The 18,347-nt window shown below is 41.8% G+C and overlaps 2 long non-coding RNA genes across 10 annotated transcripts in view; one reads left to right on the forward strand and one right to left on the reverse strand.

Moving 5' to 3' along the window:
* The window catches only part of LOC309638843, a 516,516-nt gene that overhangs the window by 363,344 nt on the left and 134,825 nt on the right, over positions 1 to 18,347 (forward strand). Inside the window, exon 4 of the long non-coding RNA XR_014251323.1 lies at positions 6,136 to 6,240. This is a non-coding gene — a long non-coding RNA (uncharacterized lncRNA). The remainder of the gene's footprint in view (positions 1 to 6,135; positions 6,241 to 18,347) is intronic.
* The window catches only part of LOC309638850, a 220,875-nt gene continuing 217,493 nt past the window's right edge, over positions 14,966 to 18,347 (reverse strand). For 8 of the 9 annotated variants that reach the window (XR_014251333.1, XR_014251335.1, XR_014251336.1 and 5 more), the window contains one exon: positions 14,966 to 16,418. This is a non-coding gene — a long non-coding RNA (uncharacterized lncRNA). The remainder of the gene's footprint in view (positions 16,419 to 18,347) is intronic. The other variant, XR_014251334.1, reaches the window with a different exon arrangement.

An 18,347-nucleotide genomic window follows, 5' to 3' on the forward strand; every position in this document is an offset into this window, starting at 1 on the left:
TTTTGTTTATCTTCTCAAAGAACCAGCTTTTAGTTTCATTGATTTTTGCTATTGTTTCCTTCATTTCTTTTTCATTTATTTCTGACCTGATCTTTATAATTTCTTTCCTTCTGCTGGCTTTGGGGTTTTTTTGTTCTTCTTTCTCTAATTGCTTTAGGTGCAAGGTTAGGTTGTTTATTCGAGATGTTTCCTGTTTCTTGAGGTAGGCTTGTATTGCTATAAACTTCCCTCTTAGCACTGCTTTTGCTGCGTCCCATAGGTTTTGGGTCGTCGTATCTCCATTGTCATTTGTTTCTAGGTATTTTTTGATTTCCCCTTTGATTTCTTCAGTGATCACTTCGTTATTAAGTAATGTATTGTGTAGCCTCCATGTGTTTGTATTTTTTACAGGTCTTTTCCTGTAATTGATATCTAGTCTCATAGCGTTGTGGTCGGAAAAGATACTTGATACGATTTCAATTTTCTTAAATTTACCAAGGCTTGATTTGTGACCCAAGATATGATCTATCCTGGAGAATGTTCCATGAGCACTTGAGAAAAATGTGTATTCTGTTGTTTTTGGATGGAATGTCCTATAAATATCAATTAAGTCTATCTTGTTTAATGTATCATTTAAAGCTTGTGTTTCCTTATTTATTTTCATTTTGGATGATCTGTCCATTGGTGAGAGTGGGGTGTTAAAGTCCCCTACTATGATTGTGTTGCTGTCGATTTCCCCTTTTATGGCTGTTAGTATTTGCCTTATGTATTGAGGTGCTCCTATGTTGGGTGCATAAATATTTACAATTGTTATACCTTCCTCTTGTATCGATCCCTTGATCATTATATAGTGTCCTTCTTTGTCTCTTGTAATAGTCTTTATTTTAAAGTCTATTTTGTCTGATATGAGAATTGCTACTCCAGCTTTCTTTTGATTTCCATTTGCATGGAATATCTTTTTCCATCCCCTCACTTTCAGTCTATATGTGTCTCTAGGTCTGAAGTGGGTCTCTTGTAGACAGCATATATATGGGTCTTGTTTTTGTATCCATTCAGCCAGCCTGTGTCTTTTGGTGGGAGCATTTAATCCATTTACATTCAAGGTAATTATCGATATGTATGTTCCTATTCCCATTTTCTTAAATGTTTTGGGTTTGTTATTGTAGGTGTTTTCCTTCTCTTGTGTTTCTTGCCTAGAGAAGTTCCTTTAGCATTTGTTGTAAAGCTGGTTTGGTGGTGCTGAACTCTCTCAGCTTTTGCTTGTCTGTAAAGGTTTTAATTTCTCCATCGAATCTGAATGAGATCCTTGCTGGGTAGTGTAATCTTGGTTGCAGGTTTTTCTCCTTCATCACTTTAAGTATATCCTGCCACTCCCTTCTGGCTTGCAGAGTTTCTGCTGAAAGATCAGATGTTAACCTTATGGGGATTCCCTTGTGTGTTATTTGTTTTTTTTCCCTTGCTGCCTTTAATATGTTTTCCTTATATTTAATTTTTGATAGTTTGATTAATATGTGTCTTGGTGTGTTTCTCCTTGGGTTTATCCTGTATGGGACTCTCTGTGCTTCCAGGACTTGATTAACTATTTCCTTTCCCATATTAGGGAAGTTTTCAACTATAATCTCTTCAAATATCTTCTCAGTCCCTTTCTTTTTCTCTTCTTCTTCTGGGACCCCTATAATTCGAATGTTGGCGCGTTTAATGTTGTCCCAGAGGTCTCTGAGACTGTCCTCAGTTCTTTTCATTCTTTTTTCTTTATCCTGCTCTGCAGTAGTTATTTCCACCATTTTATCTTCCAGGTCACTTATCCTTTCTTCTGCCTCAGTTATTCTGCTATTGATCCCATCTAGAGTATTTTTAATTTCATTTATTGTGGTTTTCATCATTGCTTGGTTCCTCTTTAGTTCTTCTACGTCCTTGTTAAATGTTTCTTGCATTTTGTCTATTCTATTTCCAAGATTTTGGATCATCCTTACTATCATTATTCTGAATTCTTTTTCAGGTAGACTACCTATTTCCTCTTCATTTGTTAAGTCTGGTATGTTCTGACCTTGCTCCTTCATCTGCTGTGTGTTTTTCTGTCGTCTCATTTTGCTTATCTTACTGTGTTTGGGGTCTCCTTTTCACAGGCTGCAGGTTCGTAGTTCCTGTTGTTTTTGGTATCTGTCCCCAGTGGCTAAGGTTGGTTCAGTGGGTTGTGTAGGCTTCCTGGTGGAGGGAACTAGTGCCTGAGCTCTGGTGGATGAGGTTGGCTCTTGTCTTTCTGGTGGGCACGTCCACGTCTGGTGGTGTATTTTGGGGTGTCTGTGGCCTTATTATGATTTTAGGCAGCCTCTCTGCTAATGGATGGGGCTGTGTTCCTGTCTTGCTAGTTGTTTGGCATATGGTGTCCAGCACTGTAGCTTGTTGGTCGTTGAGTGAAGCTGGGTCTTGATGTTGAGATGGAGATCTCTGAGAGATTTTTGCCGTTTGGTATTACGTGAAGCTGGGAGGTCTCTTGTGGACCAGTGTCCTGAAGTTGGCTCTCCCACTTCGGAGGCACGGCCCTGATGCCTGGCTGGAGTACCAAGAGCCTTTCGTCCACACGGCTCAGAGTAAAAGGGAGAAAAAATAGAAAGAAAGAAAGAAAGAAAGAAAGAAAGAGGCTATAATATAGTGAAGTAAAATAAAGCTATTGTAAAGCAAAGCTATACAGACAAAATCGCACCCAGAAGCATATACATATACACTCACAAATAAAGGAAAAGGGGAAAAATTAATATATCCTGCTCCCAAAGTCCACCTCCTGAATTTGGGATGATTCGTTGTCTATTCAGGTATTCACCAGATGCAGGCACATCAAGTTGTTTGTGGAGTTTTAATCCGCTGCTTCTAAGGTTGCTGGGAGAGATTTCCCCTTATCTTCCCTGTTCACACAGTTCCTGGGGTTCAGCTTTGGATTTGGACCCGCCTCTGCGTGTAGGTCGCCTGAGGGCGTCTATTCCCCGCACAGACAGGACGGGGTTAAAGGAGCAGCTGCTTCGGGGGCTCTGGCTCACTCAGGCCGCGGGGAGGGAGGTGTACAGAGGAGGCGGGGTGAGCCTGCGGCGGCCGAGGCTGGCGTGACGTTGCACCAGCCTGAGGCGGGCAGTGCGTTCTCCCGGGGAACTTGTCCCCGGATCACGGGACCCTGGCAGTGGCGGGCTGCACAGGCTCCCGGGAGGGGCGATGTGGAGAGTGACTTGTGCTCACACACAGGCTTTTTGGAGGCGGCAGCAGCAGCCCCAGCGTCTCACGCCCGTCTCTGGGGTCCGTGCTGATCGCCGCGGCTCACGCCTTTCTCTGGAGTTCGTTTAGGCGGCACTCTGAATCCCCTCTCCTTGCGCGCCGTGAAACAAAGAGGCAAGAAAAAGTCTCTTGCCTCTTCGGCAGCTGCAGACTTTTTCCCGGACTCCCTACCAGCCAGCTGTGGTGCGCTAACCCCTTCAGGCTGTGTTCACGCCGCCAGCCCCAGTCCTCTCCCTGCGATCCAACCGAAACCGAAACCCGAGCCTCAGCTCCCAGCCCCGCCCGCCGAGCAGACAAGCCTCTCGGGCTGGTGAGTGCTGCTCCGCGCCGAGCCTCTGTGCGGGAGTCTCTCCGTTTTTTTCCTCTGCGCCCCTGTTGCTGTGGGGTCTGCGGTGATCGCCGCGGCTCGCGCCCTTCTCTGGAGGTCGTTTAGGCGGCGCTCTGAATCCCCTCTCCTTGCGCGCCGCGAAACAAAGAGGCAAGAAAAAGTCCCTTGCCTCTTCGGCAGCTGCAGACTTTTTCCCGGTCTCCCTCCCAGCCAGCTGTTGTGCGCTAATCCCTTCAGGCTGTGTTCACGCTGCCAGCCTCAGTCCTCTCCCTGCGATCCGACCGAAGCCGAGCCTCAGCTCCCAGCCCCGCCCGCCCCGGCGGGGGAGCAGACAAGCCTCTCGGGCTGGAGAGTGCTGCTCGGCGCCGAGCCTCTGTGCGGGAATCTCTCCGTTTTTCCCTCTGCGCCCCTGTTGCTGTGGGATCCGCGTTGGTAGCTGCGGCTCGCGCCCGTCTCTGAAGTTCGTTTAGGCAGCGCTCTGAATCCCCTCTCCTCGCGCACCCGGAAACCAAGAGGGAAGAAAAAGTCTCCTGCCTCTTCGGCAGCTGCAGACTTTTTCCCGGACTCCCTCTTGGCTAGCTGTGGTGCACTAACGCCTTCAGTCTGTGTTCACGCCGCCAACCCCAGTCCTCTCCCTGCGATCCGACGGAAGCCCGAGCCTCAGCTCCCAGCCCCGCCCGCCCCGGCGGGTGAGCAGACAAGCCTCTCGGGCTGGAGAGTGCTGCTCGGCGCCGAGCCTCCGTGCGGGAACCTCTCCGCTTTGCCCTCCGCACCCCTGTGGCTGCGCTCTCCTCCGTGGCGCCGAAGCTTCCCCCCTCTGCCACCCGCAGTCTCTGCCCGCGAAGGGGCTTCCTAGTGCGTGGAAATCTTTCCTCCTTCACGGCTCCCTCCCACTAGTGCAGGTGCCGTCCCTATTCTTTTGTCTCTGTTATTTCTTTTTTCTTTTGCCCTACCCAAGTACGGGGGGAGTTTCTTGCCTTTTTGGAGGTCGGACGTTTTCTGCCAGCGTTCAGTGGGTGTTCTGTAGGAGCAGTTCCACGTGTAGATGTATTTCTACTGTATCTGTGGGAAGGAAGGTGATCTCCGCGTCTTACTCTTCCGCCATCTTCCCGAGGACAGGGATTGGCTTTCTGAAAGAGGAAGTTTATCTGCCCTATAAGACTGGATGACGGGTGTGAAAAAAGAATGAGTGTGAGCAAAAGAAGTAGTGTAAGCCAGTAAACTATCTTCTGAGTCAAATAGAGGGCAAGAAGGTCACTGAGAGTGACAGAGTGAAAAGAAAGAGAGAGAAGGTCTAGAATATTCAGCAAGGGGTAGAGGAGAATTTGTAGAATGGAATTATCAGGCTGTGAAGTAGGTTCCAGCTTCAGCTGGACACTAGATTGTTGGTGGGGCTCATGGCTCTGAACAGACCTATATGTTCTGAGGTTCAGGAAAAGGAATGTAGAGAGATGGTGCATTTGATCCAGGGAAAGGAACTGCCGTGGCTGGGTGCTTAGGCATGGCTAGAGTGAGCAAGGAGAGCACAACAGAACTGAGTGTCTATAGCCCAGGTATGGGCGTGAATCCACAGAATGGGCAGGCAGAAGCATGAGGTTCCGAGTAAACGGTAGGCTCTGCTTAAGTAGGAAGCAGATCGTCCAACTGTTAAATGAGAAGAGGGCTTGACATACTGGTTATTCTTTTGAAAGGGAAATGGGTTCCACAGGTGTTGAGGACCTGGAACGCCTCACTGAAATGTAACTGGTATGGGAAGTTGGGAGGGAATAAAGACTTCACTGGTTTGGCTTTTGATCTGTAATAATTTCAACAGTGCTATATGCTAGGGAAATAAGGAGGAGCAGCCCTGGAATGGACAAGAGCAAAGCCACATGGACACATGCAAATATGTGTGTGTTCACTTGCTTTTGAAAGCAAACGTTTTGTTTTCAGCAAACAGCTTGCATCTTGTGCTTCCTCAATTTTTTTTTTTTAAAGGAAATTATACACACAAAACAGCCTGTCACTGGTGGCTTCCCAGAGAAGGAAGAGAGGCCCTTGAGTGTTTTCCAGTAACCAGCTCCCTAAGCTGGTTCTCACACAAGAAAGAAACTCAGAGTAACAAAAAGTGCCTGTGAAAGGTTCTTTTAGACTAAAATTTGGTGCAGATTAAAAGAGGGCAAAAGTTCAAATGAGAAGGAGCCACTGCCAAGTAAGCAGGAATCTTAGCCAAGGGGAAGGAAAAGGAGACGCTGGTTTAAAATGCAAGTAACCATGGCGAGCCAAGAGTTCAATGCTAGAATCTAGTTAAGAAGTAATATCACACAGAGCCATGATTGTTTATTCAAAGCAGGCCATGAGAGAACAGTTGTCTCCAATGGGTACTCTCACAGCTTGGATTCAAAATTATAAGTGCATTTTTGAAAGTGTCCAGCGCTTCTCTCTGACCCATTTGGTATTAAGCAAAAAGAAAAGAAAGCACAAAGTTTATTCTCAGTGTCTCTTGTGGGTTTAAGACAGCTTTACATATGGAAAAGCATTTTGGTGTCAGCTGTTGAACTGGTTTCCTGCTATTCTGCTTTCAGTTGCCATTGGAAACTCTGCCTGACCATGTGGTAACATCACCCATTTCCCAAGGTTCAGAAACCAATGCGCCTCTGAAGGGAAGCAGAACGTTTCTCTCTTTACACGTAAGTGTTGTGCTTTGCTCCTGTTTAAGAGTGAGAAGGGCTTGCAAACAGCTAAAGGACTGTGAGAATAAAGACGAGGTGCTGAAATACAAGATAAAGGTAAGCCTGATGTAATGAAACAAGAGGCTCTGCAATGACCAGAGACCCACCTTCACATTCATGCCCATCCTTCCCATCTAGATGGTCCATTTGCTGTCATTAACACTGTGTTGAGTTGAGCAGAGGCTTCCATCCTTTCTGTGTCAATGAGATGGCTATCAATACAGCAAGGGTTTTCAGAAGGGAGAAGGTACCTGAGCTTCTGAAATTTATGCAAAACTTCTATGTCATTCTGCATGTGCGTTTTTCTGGGGGAATCTGTCAATCATTTTCCTGAGATTATCAAAATGGTCCATGACCCAAAAAGTATTAAGAATCAATGAACTCAAGTATCACTAAATAAAGTATGTTGGCTGCACTCAGACATATGGAAAGAAAGTAATTAATAGTTTCAATTGTTACAATATAGTAATATGGACAGTGCACTGGGAAAGCTTTCTCCCTGGTTAATGGACACAAAATGACCAAGGAGAGGAAATTTTCAAGAGGAGATTGACCCACTGCAGGAAGCTGAGAGAACTGGTGTTCCAGTCCTATCCAGGCAGGAGGATCATCTCCCAGCTCTCAAAGAATGTGTCATATCTATATTCTGCTCTTTTGTTAAGTCTTGAGCCATTAGGGAATCTGAGAGCTGCAGGAGAACCTATATTGTCAGGAAAGGAAGAGCTGTGTTTCAGAGCTCAAATGGAAGGGCAGCCTAATCATGTGGTCTCATCAAGGGAAGTAGTCCAGCAACATGTTCCAGCACTTAAAACATATAATCTGGACTCAGACTGCTTAGGTTTGAAGTTTGGTCCATTAAATATAGTAGATATTATCATTATGTGCTAGTTACATATGATCTCTGTGCCTGAATTTCCTCATCCTTAAAGTGGAGTTATAATAGTATAGTTGATCCTCATTGTCTTAGTCTACTCAGCTGTTATTACAAAATACCATAGACTGATTAACTTAAACAAAAGAGATTTAATTTACTTTTTTTTTTTTACAATTCTGGAACCTAGAAGTCCAAGATCAAGGTTCAGGCTGATTCAGTTTCTGGTGAGAGCTTTCCTCCCAGTTTGCAGACAGCTGCCCTCTCACCATGTCCTCATGTGGCTTCTTCTCAGTATTTATAAGCTGGAGTGGGGAGCTCGCCCATGTTTCTTCTAAGGGCACTAATCCTATCAGATCAGGGCCTCACCCTTATGACCTCATTTAACCTTAATTTACTTTCTTGGATGCCCCACCTCCAAGTCCAGCCACGCTGGGGGGTAGAGCTTCAACATACAAATTCGGGGAGAACACAGGCATTCATCCTGTGCACTCATTATTCACAGATTCCATGTTTGTGAATTTACCTACTCTCGCTACAACTTATTTATGACCCCAAGATCAATACTCATGGCATTTTTGTGGTCATTTGCAAACATGCAAAGAAAGGTGAAAATTTTGAGTTGCCCAGCATGCACACTCCCAGCTGAGGTTGCACAAGGTGATGCTCTGACTTGTTTCAGCTCTCATACCGTAAACAATTGTCCTTTTTATGGTCTATTTAGTGCCACGTGTTTAACATATTTGTGCTTTTATTGGTGATTTCACTGTTTAAAATGACCCGAAGCGTAGTATTAAATGCTATCTGGTGCTTCTAAGTGCAAGAGGGCTGTGATGTGCCTTATGGAGAAAATATATGCATTAGATAAGCTTTGTTCAGGCATGAGTTCGTCTGCATGCTATTGGCCATGAATTCAATGTAAATTAATCAATATCATATATTAAATAAAGTGTCTTTCAACAGAAACACACATAAAACAAGATTTTTTATTGACCAGTCAAAGAAAATATTTCAACCAGATGCTTTCAGGAACCTAACCCTTTATTTCTCCTAGAAGCATCAGATCAGTATTGTAGAACATAACGACCATGAATGATGAGAATTGGCTGTATATGACTATGAGGGTTAAATAAGTTATATATAAAGTCCTTATGAGACTGCTTAGTTCAGGCTGCTATAACAAATAGACTGAGTGGCTTAAACAACAAACATTTCTCACATTTCTGGAGGCTGGGAAGTCCAAAATCTCAGTGCTGGCTGACTCTGTTCCTGCTGAGGACCCTCTTCTTGCTTTGCAGATGAATGCCTTCTTGCTGTATACTCACATGTTGGTGAGCGAGATCATCTCTCTCATGTTTCTTCTTATAAAGGTACTAATCCCCGTCACAAGGACTATACCCTCATGACTTAATTATCTCACAAATTTCCCACCTTGAAATACCAACACTTTGGGAACTGGGGTTCAACATATGAACTTGGGGGATACAAACATTTAGTCCATAGCAACTGTCTAACTCATACTAAATAATCAGTATATGCCCTTTATTATTTTCTCAGAACTAGAATAGAAATATTACTCCACAGTTGGAACAATAATTAAGTGTTAATACTTGTTCAAAGTGTTATATCATCAGGATTGATAATATGGCAGAAAGAGAATTTATTAACTGCTGGATTGTCTACCCCACCATTTCACCAGAAATATCCAAAGATACTAAAATTTTAGCTGTAGATATGGCTTAGGTTATATTACTCATTCTTTCATTTACATCATCTGTCAGACATTTACTCTGCATATTTGTGTAGTGAGGTAAGTGCTGTAAGCGTACCAAAATGAATAAAACTTGTGTATAACTAAGTAAGTAAATAAAGATGTGGTATGAGCAGTGGCTTAATAGGAATGCAAAGAAAACATTAAGGGAATGCAGAGATGGGATCAATTCCCTGTTAGTTCTCTCAGCATTTTTCTGAGAATTTCCTGGTCTTAACCTAACTCCCAGGATGATATTTGTGATGCATTAGAAGGAGGGAATTTTCAGCTTCAGTAAGGCCCATGGGGTGGGGTTGGGGAGAGGAGGACCAAGTTGGCCATCACGGTCTGTTAGGACTCCATCTTCTGCACTGATTAGACTATCACGCTGTCATCAACATACTTGGTGGATTAGAGCCCAGATTCTGGAGGAAGACAGCCTGGGTTCAAGTCCTATTTTTCCCACTAGCAGCTCTGTGACCTTGGGCAAGTTACTTAATCTCTCTGGGTTCCAGTTTCCTTAATATATAAAATGAGGATAATGATAGTGCATTCTAGCATTGCTATGAGGATTAAATAAGTAAATATTTGACAAGTACCAGAACAGTGTCTGGCATATAATATGCTTTACTTCTATATTTAATAAATAACCAGATCATCATCTCTGAATGTCCCATACCAGACATATCCTAGTGGGTAAATAAGATGATTAACAATCGGTTGTTGAATGAATGAGTGAAAAGTAAATGACCTTGGGGAAATGCCGGTAGGAAAGAAAATACAAGGAAATGATTTTAAAAAGAGCTAATTTGATAGTTAAGATATTTTCCATTGCTGCTTCCCTATATGAAAGCTTCTAATTTGCCAATTCCATTAAAATAAAGTCCAAATCTTATGGCACAGTATATAAATTTTTAAAAGATAGGGTTTGCAGTAGTAGTATGTAAACCCCTATATCTCAGTGGTTTAGGAAAACAAAAGTGTCTTTCACTAGCAAAGTCTGATGAAAGAGTTTTCATCCAATTATTGAGAAATGCAGGCTTTGTGTATCTTGTGATGCTACCATCTCATGGCACCATGATGAGGAAAGAGAAGAATGGAAAAGGAACATTAACTCTTAAGTGCCATGGTCCAGATGCATGTCATTTCTGCTCACAGCCCATCCCTCAGAACTAGTTGTATGTCCCAAATGCTGCCAATGTGGAGAGGCTGGGAAATGTAGGGGCACATGGATATCCAGTGAGCAGTGTCTATGCCACAAATGGCATACAAGGCCCTCAGTAGTCTGATCCCAACTATTCCCACCATGTCTTTCGAACGAAATGAGGTCTTGAGGTCTCATAACAGTATCGAATAATCACAGGGTGTATACAATGGACTTTCATCACAAGGAAGTTTGGTCGTGGCCTGAAGAGAGTGTTCTCTAGACTCCTATTTGGTTTTGTGGGGAAGACAAATATAGAATGGGGCTCCTGCTCTCAAGTTGCTTACAATGTAGTTAAGGAAATATGAAAAGAGAGTTAAGAGGATAAGGCAGTGTAGGATCAATTGCAACTAAGTGCAAGAGATGCGGTAGCTTGGTTTTGTAGAAGGACCTTGAGGTTTGGAAACAGACAGTCCTAGGCTCCAAAGTTTACTAATTGTATTATCTTAAGAAAGTCACTTAAATTCTAAAGATATATATCCACATACACACTGTAAGTGTACACACACACACACGTCCTTAGTAACTCAATAAATAGTAGCTATTATTGTTGTTTGTTTTTCTTTTTGTGTAACAAAACATCTTTGATGAGAAATAGATTTTTTTCCCAGGGTATGCAATAACATAGGATATTATACTACTTACTCTTTTTTAAACACCTGTTGAACAGCAGCCCCCAAACAAAGGTAATCGAGTCTGAAAGAATTCTTCCACATCTGGTCAGGTTCTAAGCCTAAGCTTAGAAGACCTTTCCTGCTACATTTCTGAGGAATGTAAGCCTACAAAAGCTACACTCAGCAAGATTATAGCAGCAGTTGGCTGGGGTGCCCTGCAGTGGCAAGCAGCCCTAGAGTTTGTGCCTCACCCCTGCTGTCCGCTGGTACCCACACTGCCTGCAGGACCCTCGGGGAGCCATGCAGTGGACTGAGGATATGGGAGGGCATGTAAAATAGGAAAGTAGCCCTTGCACCTTCCATTGCAGCCAGTGCCTCCTCACTTTCCAGCCTCCTAATCCTGGGTTATGGGGGACTTCTTTTTCCCAAATCAATTGGCTGAAGCTTTCTAAGTCACAGATTACTGAATTATTTCAAAATTTATGAAATGCAGGGGGGCGGTTATTATGTGCTTGGCCCTCTGGGTCATTCTGATTTCCAAAATCAATTCTGAATAGCAGATGTCCCATCTCTTTTCCAGAGCCCTGTCCATCATAGACCCTGGGAACTTACAGAGGGTGTTGACAAATGTCCCATATATATCCTGATCCACGATGAAGGGGCTCTGGCTGAATGGAGCTCGCACTCCCTGGCATCACACTATTGATTGTCACAAACATCAGTGGATCCCTTTTTATTTTGCAAATAATCACTACTGTTATGAATAAGAATATCATCTTACCATCTCTCTCAAAGCACAGAAGCAAATAGAAAGGAAAAATCCCATAATTTTAACTGCATAAAGCCGTCTGGGGCTCTGTTCATCAGAGAATTCAATTCTGCTGAATAATTCTCCATAGGCACAAATAATAAAAGAGGGGATTATTACCCATCTGTTTGCCCTCTCGGCTTTTGTCCAGCCCTTATTGTCTTCTCAGGCTGGATCCATCTGATTGCTTTAGTGACGCAGGAAGGCATCACCAAATATGAACGCATTCCCAGGCTCTGGGAGCCTCTCACCGCACTGAGGTGGAGTGACACAGAGTATTTTGCCTTCGAGCATTTCAGCAAACTGGGGCTGCAATAAGATATTTAAGGTCAAGGCCATGACATCTGTGGCTGGGAAAGGGCCAGCAGAGATCATTTTTATCTTCTGTTGCACACATGCAGTCTATTCATCACCAGGCATCAAGATCTTGACAGAGCAGCCAGGGAAAGCACGGTGAGAAGGGCTCTCATCTCAGCTGTCAGGGTTGCTGTTTATATTATTTTGCCTTGTTTTTCCCTACAACCTAACATAAAGCTTTCTCAGGCTTGGGCAAGACTTTGCAGGGCCTTTTTTTTTTTTTTTCTTTCAAGAAGACAAATTTGAACAGGAGTTGGGCAAAGAAGGAGAAGGACTTTGAAGCATTAATTATTCTTGACCTCCAAATTGTATAATCCGAAGGCAATACTTTCAGGGAAATGGGCATGGTTGCCAAATTTTATAAACCTAATAAGAAAATAAAATAATTTTTTATATCAAATTACTTCCACTTAAACCCCATGTGAAAAACCTATCCATCACTCTCTTCTACCCTTTTAGTCTTTTCAATTTGTGCAGAATTATAGATGATGAAATAGATAGTTTCAATTAGAATAAAAACATTTTCATTGGTGAAAATCACCTTTTACTTGTTTTGTGACTTTTAATGAATCCTGTTAGAGAGTGGAAATAGTAGCTGTACTTGAATGCTTTCAACTCACACTCTTAGACCCAACCATACAAATGATGGTAAGAGAACCACTATGGTCTCAGAGGGTCTTAGTTCAATTCTAGGCTTTGAAACTAAGCACCATGTCTTCTTTACATCTTAGGGCTTCATTTTCCTCACCTGTAAAATGATACAGCTGGGCAAGATTGTTTCCAAAGTCCCTTTTTGCTCTGAAAGTCTCTTTTTCTTGAGGGTATTTGCTTCAAGTGGCATTTGCACTAAGTATTAACAATTTCTCTGTATTGGTTTTGTGGCTAGTCTATTAAATAGAAACATGCTTATCTTTGTCTTCAGGAGTGTAGTAGAGCCTAAAATGGAGAAGGTGACATGACCTTCACCTTTTAAAGCCATATTATCCTGACCAACTTCTGGGCTGTGCTCCCAATCTACTTTTGATTATGTCTCTTCTTTCACTAAAGACATGGAAATAAGAAATTCAGAACGAAGATGCCTATTATGATTTCACACACCCTCACTTTCATGCACTTACTTCGTAATTTACCGTTAATCTCTGTGACACTTCCGTGATCAGGATTTCAGAACATTTTTGAAAGATGCATTGTCTCCTACTGCTGTTGTACAGTGAGCTGCACTTTGCTGCTATCCGCTTTCAAGGTTGCTGAAGCACACTCATAATGGGTTATCATGATCCCAGATAAAAGCAACCCAGCAACACCAGCTTACACATCCAGGCTTTCCTTACAGGGATCTTATTTTACTTTTCATACTCAAAGAACTGGCTTCACACTGCACTTTTTCAGGGTCCAAGAGAAAAATATAATGAACTATTAAGATCTAGTGTCAGAATTCAGCTCCTCTGAAGTCCTGGGTAGTAATACTACTTTTGCATTTACATTTCTAAGGACAAAGGGGAAGGAGTTGGTAATTGACATTTATTAAGTCCTATCTCTCATATATTCCAGATGCCATGTTAGGTGTGTTGAAAACCTTTTCTCATGTAATCCCTCCCAGCTACCTGTGAGGTAGGAAGTATTATGGCTGTACTACAGATGAGACCCTAAGGCTTGGAGATACTTTGGAAATTACTGAATATTAAGTAAGGATATATAGAAGCAAGACTGGAACCCAGGTCTGTTTCAAACCCATCAAATCTATATGGTGGGTTTGTGATTTTTCCATCCTTTTAAAAAATTTTTAAACTGTTTGCTTTGTATACATAATACATTTCATACATCAGTTCTTTCAGTATCTAATAGATTGTTTTCATTTTCTACCATGCAATCATCAGCAAATAAACAAAAAAAACCACATCTTTTGGAATTTGATGTTTCCCTGTCTGCCATTTGACAAGGAGGACCAAGATTCTGCAAATATTTTTATAGATCTGACATGGGATCTTTGCAAGCCAACCATAATGGAGCCTAAAATTCATGAGTCTGAAAGTTCTTCCCTGCTACAAAAGCGTCTATTTGCCCTGCCTTTTCATCAAGCAAAGGGATGTAGTTCTTATATACAAGAGTTACTGGTGGCAAATAACCAGGAGAGTCTCGTGAACATGTCTAGTCAGTTTAAGAACTCAATTTTTAAAATCTTCATAAAGAAGGTGAGATTTCAGGATTTTATTCTATCATGGATAGAGTTACATGTGTGTGTATATATATGTATATAAATGGAAAATATAGATTGTGAAAAACACCAAGTTACTTAGAAACTATGGAAATTTCTTGCAAACTCTAGAGAGAGGAAAGTCAACACAAAGGCAGTCTGCAAGCTTCACGCAGGTTGAAAATACTGAAGGTCACATGTATGTCATTTTACCAGATGTGCACATCAGTGCAAACGTACGTCCTAAGCAATCCCTATGGCAGGGTGCCCTGGGGGAGAGAAACTTAGTCTGTATCTAAGGAAACATCCTTAGCTCGTGACATCAATTGCTGATATTTAATGTTCCTTTTACTTTTATTCAATTACAAGAGACTTTGTCCTAAAAGAGAGAGTCCTGAAAAACACCCCCCTTCTAAAAATTAATAGTTTTAAAATTCTTAACAATATTTCTATTTCTAGGGAACATGGAATTCTTTGCAGGTTTTTCATGTTATGTTCTGGTGCTGGAGCACTTGTCAGGATCCTGTAGCTTCTTATTGTTGCTAGTCACACTTCAGATATAAGTGACCCTCTAAAACCTGAAGTTATTTAAAGGTTCAGTATCTGGAAACCATTCTTGTGAATTTAATATATTTAATTTTTCTTCCTAGCAGACTCTAGCTGTGTACCTGGGTTTTTTTTAGAATGGAATTATTGGCATTCACATTCAAGTGACTACACAGAGGAAATGTTCACTTCTTGCTCTTTTTCTTGGAAAAGATGATAATGAATTGACCAAAAAAAAAAAAAAAGATATAAAGGAAAAATGCCAGATCTGTTTAAATCCAAATTCCTTTTGATATGGGCATATGCTATTCTTTGTGCTGAAAAGAAGAAATCTCAGTCTTTAAAATTTTGAAGGTAGTTTTATCAACAGAAATTATCTCACAGCAGAGGTCCTAGCTCACATATAAGAATATAAAGCCTGCTCAAGAATTCAATACATTACATCTCATCCTTTGTTTTTTTGAACATGCAGTTCAGAGAGAAAGATGCTCTATCAGTAGTTCTAAGCCCTTGCTGCACATGAGAATTGCCTCGGGAGGGTTTGAAACCTACCATTGCCCAGGCCCTCCCTGCCCCCAAGGTTTTGGTTCAGTTTTACTGGGGTGAGGCCCAGGCTTTTTATTTCTAAAAGCTGCCCAGGTGAGTCTAATATGCAGCTAGGCTTGAGAACCACCGCAGCTTCACACAACTCTCATCAGTGAAGCAGAAGACACACACAGGAGCCAGAAACATGTCTAATCATCTGGAGGAAGGGGGTAAAAAGGAAAGAAAATGTTAGTTGGGTTTGAGCTAACCAACAATTATTAGAAATAATTATTATTTATTCTTCCTACTCCATGGCAGGGATGTGGCATATTGGGAAGATCCTGACCTTGACATTGAGCAAGTGACCGGGATTCCAATGTCAGGGTCGTCCCCATATTTCAGATTCAAAGCCTCAAAGACAAACTTAGTAGATTGTTGCTTTAATGATGCTATTTCCCATATCAGTACATGGAATGGTGAGAGTGAGGTCAATTTCAAGCTGGTTAGAGCTGGGATTCGGAAGTAAAATATAAAAATAGAATTTTTTAAAATTCTTAACCCCCTCCTTCCCCTTTATGGCTTACCATCACCGCCACTCCCCACTCCCCACCCCTGGCCCACAATTGCTGGGTGCCTCCACTTGTGGTTCATCTTCATCTTTTCTTTTTTCTTTTTTTTTTTTCATCTGCAGCCATCCTTCCCTTATCCTCCTTTAACCTTCTCATCCTGGTTAGGAAAATGCTGCACTTCTTACCCCATCGTGGATCGGTTGTGCTGCTCTCCTTCCCGAAGGTTCTTTTAACCCCAGTTTTAGCTGCCTTAGACTAGTTCCTACTTTTTCTGCTATCCTTTCCTACTTCTAGTTCATAGGACTAGTTCTCCAGTGTTTCCTCCTATTCAAGGCCTCTGGCCCAGTTGTTAAATTTTCTCATATAATTCTGAGCAAATAACCTGGGGAAACCCAGTATTCTTATCTAGGAGTTTGGGTACCTGGAGAATTAGGGACTCCAAAACGAAACATGTTTGTAAGACCAAATCCTGACCCTGTCTCATGCAAAATATTAGTAAAGTGGGAATAATATCTGTGTAAAAGCTGTTCTAGAGATTACGATGAAATAATACATTCCAAGTAGCTGGCATACATTAACGCATTTCAACTGTTGGCATCTGTCTCCTCTGTATTCTTTAAGGTCAGGGAACGGTGATATGGATCTCATCCAGATTATTATATTTAGTGTGTCAGGTTTGAAACATATGGGATATATTCCTATAATTCCAAAGAAAGAAGAATGTGAATTTTTTATTGTTTAAATTATTCAGGATTTTTTTTAATAAAAATTTTACCTGTATTAGTATAATTATTATTGAAGAAATACTGGGGTTCATGAATTTGGGAATAGACGTTTTTATAGGTGGACTGTAGGACTTCATTTATTTTAATGGAATATAGATTACATTGAGGATGTTAATATTTGTTTCATGAAAGTTCCAGGTTACTTCCTGCTTTTAAATAGACTTTATTTTTTAGAACAATTTTAGGTTCACAGCCAAATCAAGCAGAGAGTACAGAGAGTTTGCATTTACACGCTGTCCCTACACTGCATCACCTCCCCACCGTCAATATCCCACATCACAGTGGTACGTCACAGTCGATGAACCTACACTGACACATTATCATCACCCAAAGTTCATACTTTACACTAGGGGTCACTTGTCACATTCTGTGGGTTTTGACAAATGTATAATGACACATATCCACCATTATGGTATCATTCAGAGTAGGTTCACTGCCCTAAAAATCCTCTGCGCTCCACATATTCACTCCTCCCTCCCCAAACTCCTAGCAACCATTGAACTTGTTACTGTCTCTGTAGCTTTGCCTTTTCCAGAATGTCATATATTTGGAATCATACAGTTTGTAGCTTTCTCAGATTGACTTCTTTTGTTACTAACATGCATTTAAGTTTCCTCCTTGTCTTTTCATGGCTTGATAGCTCATTTCTTTCTAATGCTGAATAATATTCCATTGTCTGGATGTACCACAGTTTATTAATTCACCTACTGAAGAACATCTGGGCTGCTTGCAAGTTCTGGCAATTGTGAATAAAACTGACATAAACACCCCTGTGCATATTTTTGGACATAAGTTTTCAACTCATTTGGGTAAACAGCAATGAGCACGATTGCTGGATCATAAAACCTCTATTTTTGTTGTTTGAGAATTTATTGTCACTGTCATTTACAACATGGGAGATTAAATTCACTTTAGAATCATAACAGAAGTTTCAATCAGATACACTCAACCCTCAAGTGGGATGCTGCACTCGACAGTTGGCTAATTAGAGCAATACAAATGTCACAATTTCAGAGACTTTTGCTGTATTGAATGGTATGCCTCATGCTATGGAGGGATCCCAGTGAAGAAATTCATTGTTCCAGTTCTCATGTGTCATGGTTTTCAAAATGTTATGCCCCAACCCATATCCAGTACTATGCCCACTCAATCCCCGCTTTAAATGTGAATGATCTGAGCATATCTGCTAAACTAATAGGACAGGTCCAAAGAAAGGTATTTAGAGTGAGAGACGAGGATAAGAGATCTTGTTTTGGGGAAGAAGGATCCTAGGTCAATGAGCTTATTATAACAAATATTTCATTATAAGAGAGGAGAAGTGATTCTGAATACAGCTTGATTGCTATCTCCCAGATGTGTTTTGCAACCTAGCTCTCTGGATGCATATCAAGGGCAGTGGAGAGCAGAGACTGTATATTAAAGCTGAAATGATTTTGTTTTATTTTTTCTAAGATAATTGCAGAACAATGAAGCATAAACAGTCTTATTTCAGGAACTCTAGACCAGAGTGTAACCAAAGAGGAAAGAACATACTTCCCCGCTGAGCCACAGATAACCCCATAGACTTATCAAAACAAGCCACCAGTGGGCGGTAGAGCCTGTGAAAGTGTGTGGGATCTGTGAGTGCCAGTGTTACCACCTATTGGATGGAAGGATGTAGTGGTTACCAGGTAGAGTGGCAGTGGAGCAGGGCAGAGCAAAATTGTTTGAGAGCACATGTGTACTAACATTTGAGAATTCTCAGCTAGTGAGGCTTAGAGGGAAGACAACATTCTAGGCATGTGGAGCAACAAGAGGGAAGGAGCCTGGGTCCCTGGGTCCCTAGGTTCCTCATGAAGCCAC

The sequence above is a fragment of the Balaenoptera physalus genome (assembly GCF_965194825.1).
Source record: "Balaenoptera physalus genome assembly, chromosome: 11".
NCBI classification, from domain to species: Eukaryota; Metazoa; Chordata; class Mammalia; order Artiodactyla; family Balaenopteridae; genus Balaenoptera; species Balaenoptera physalus.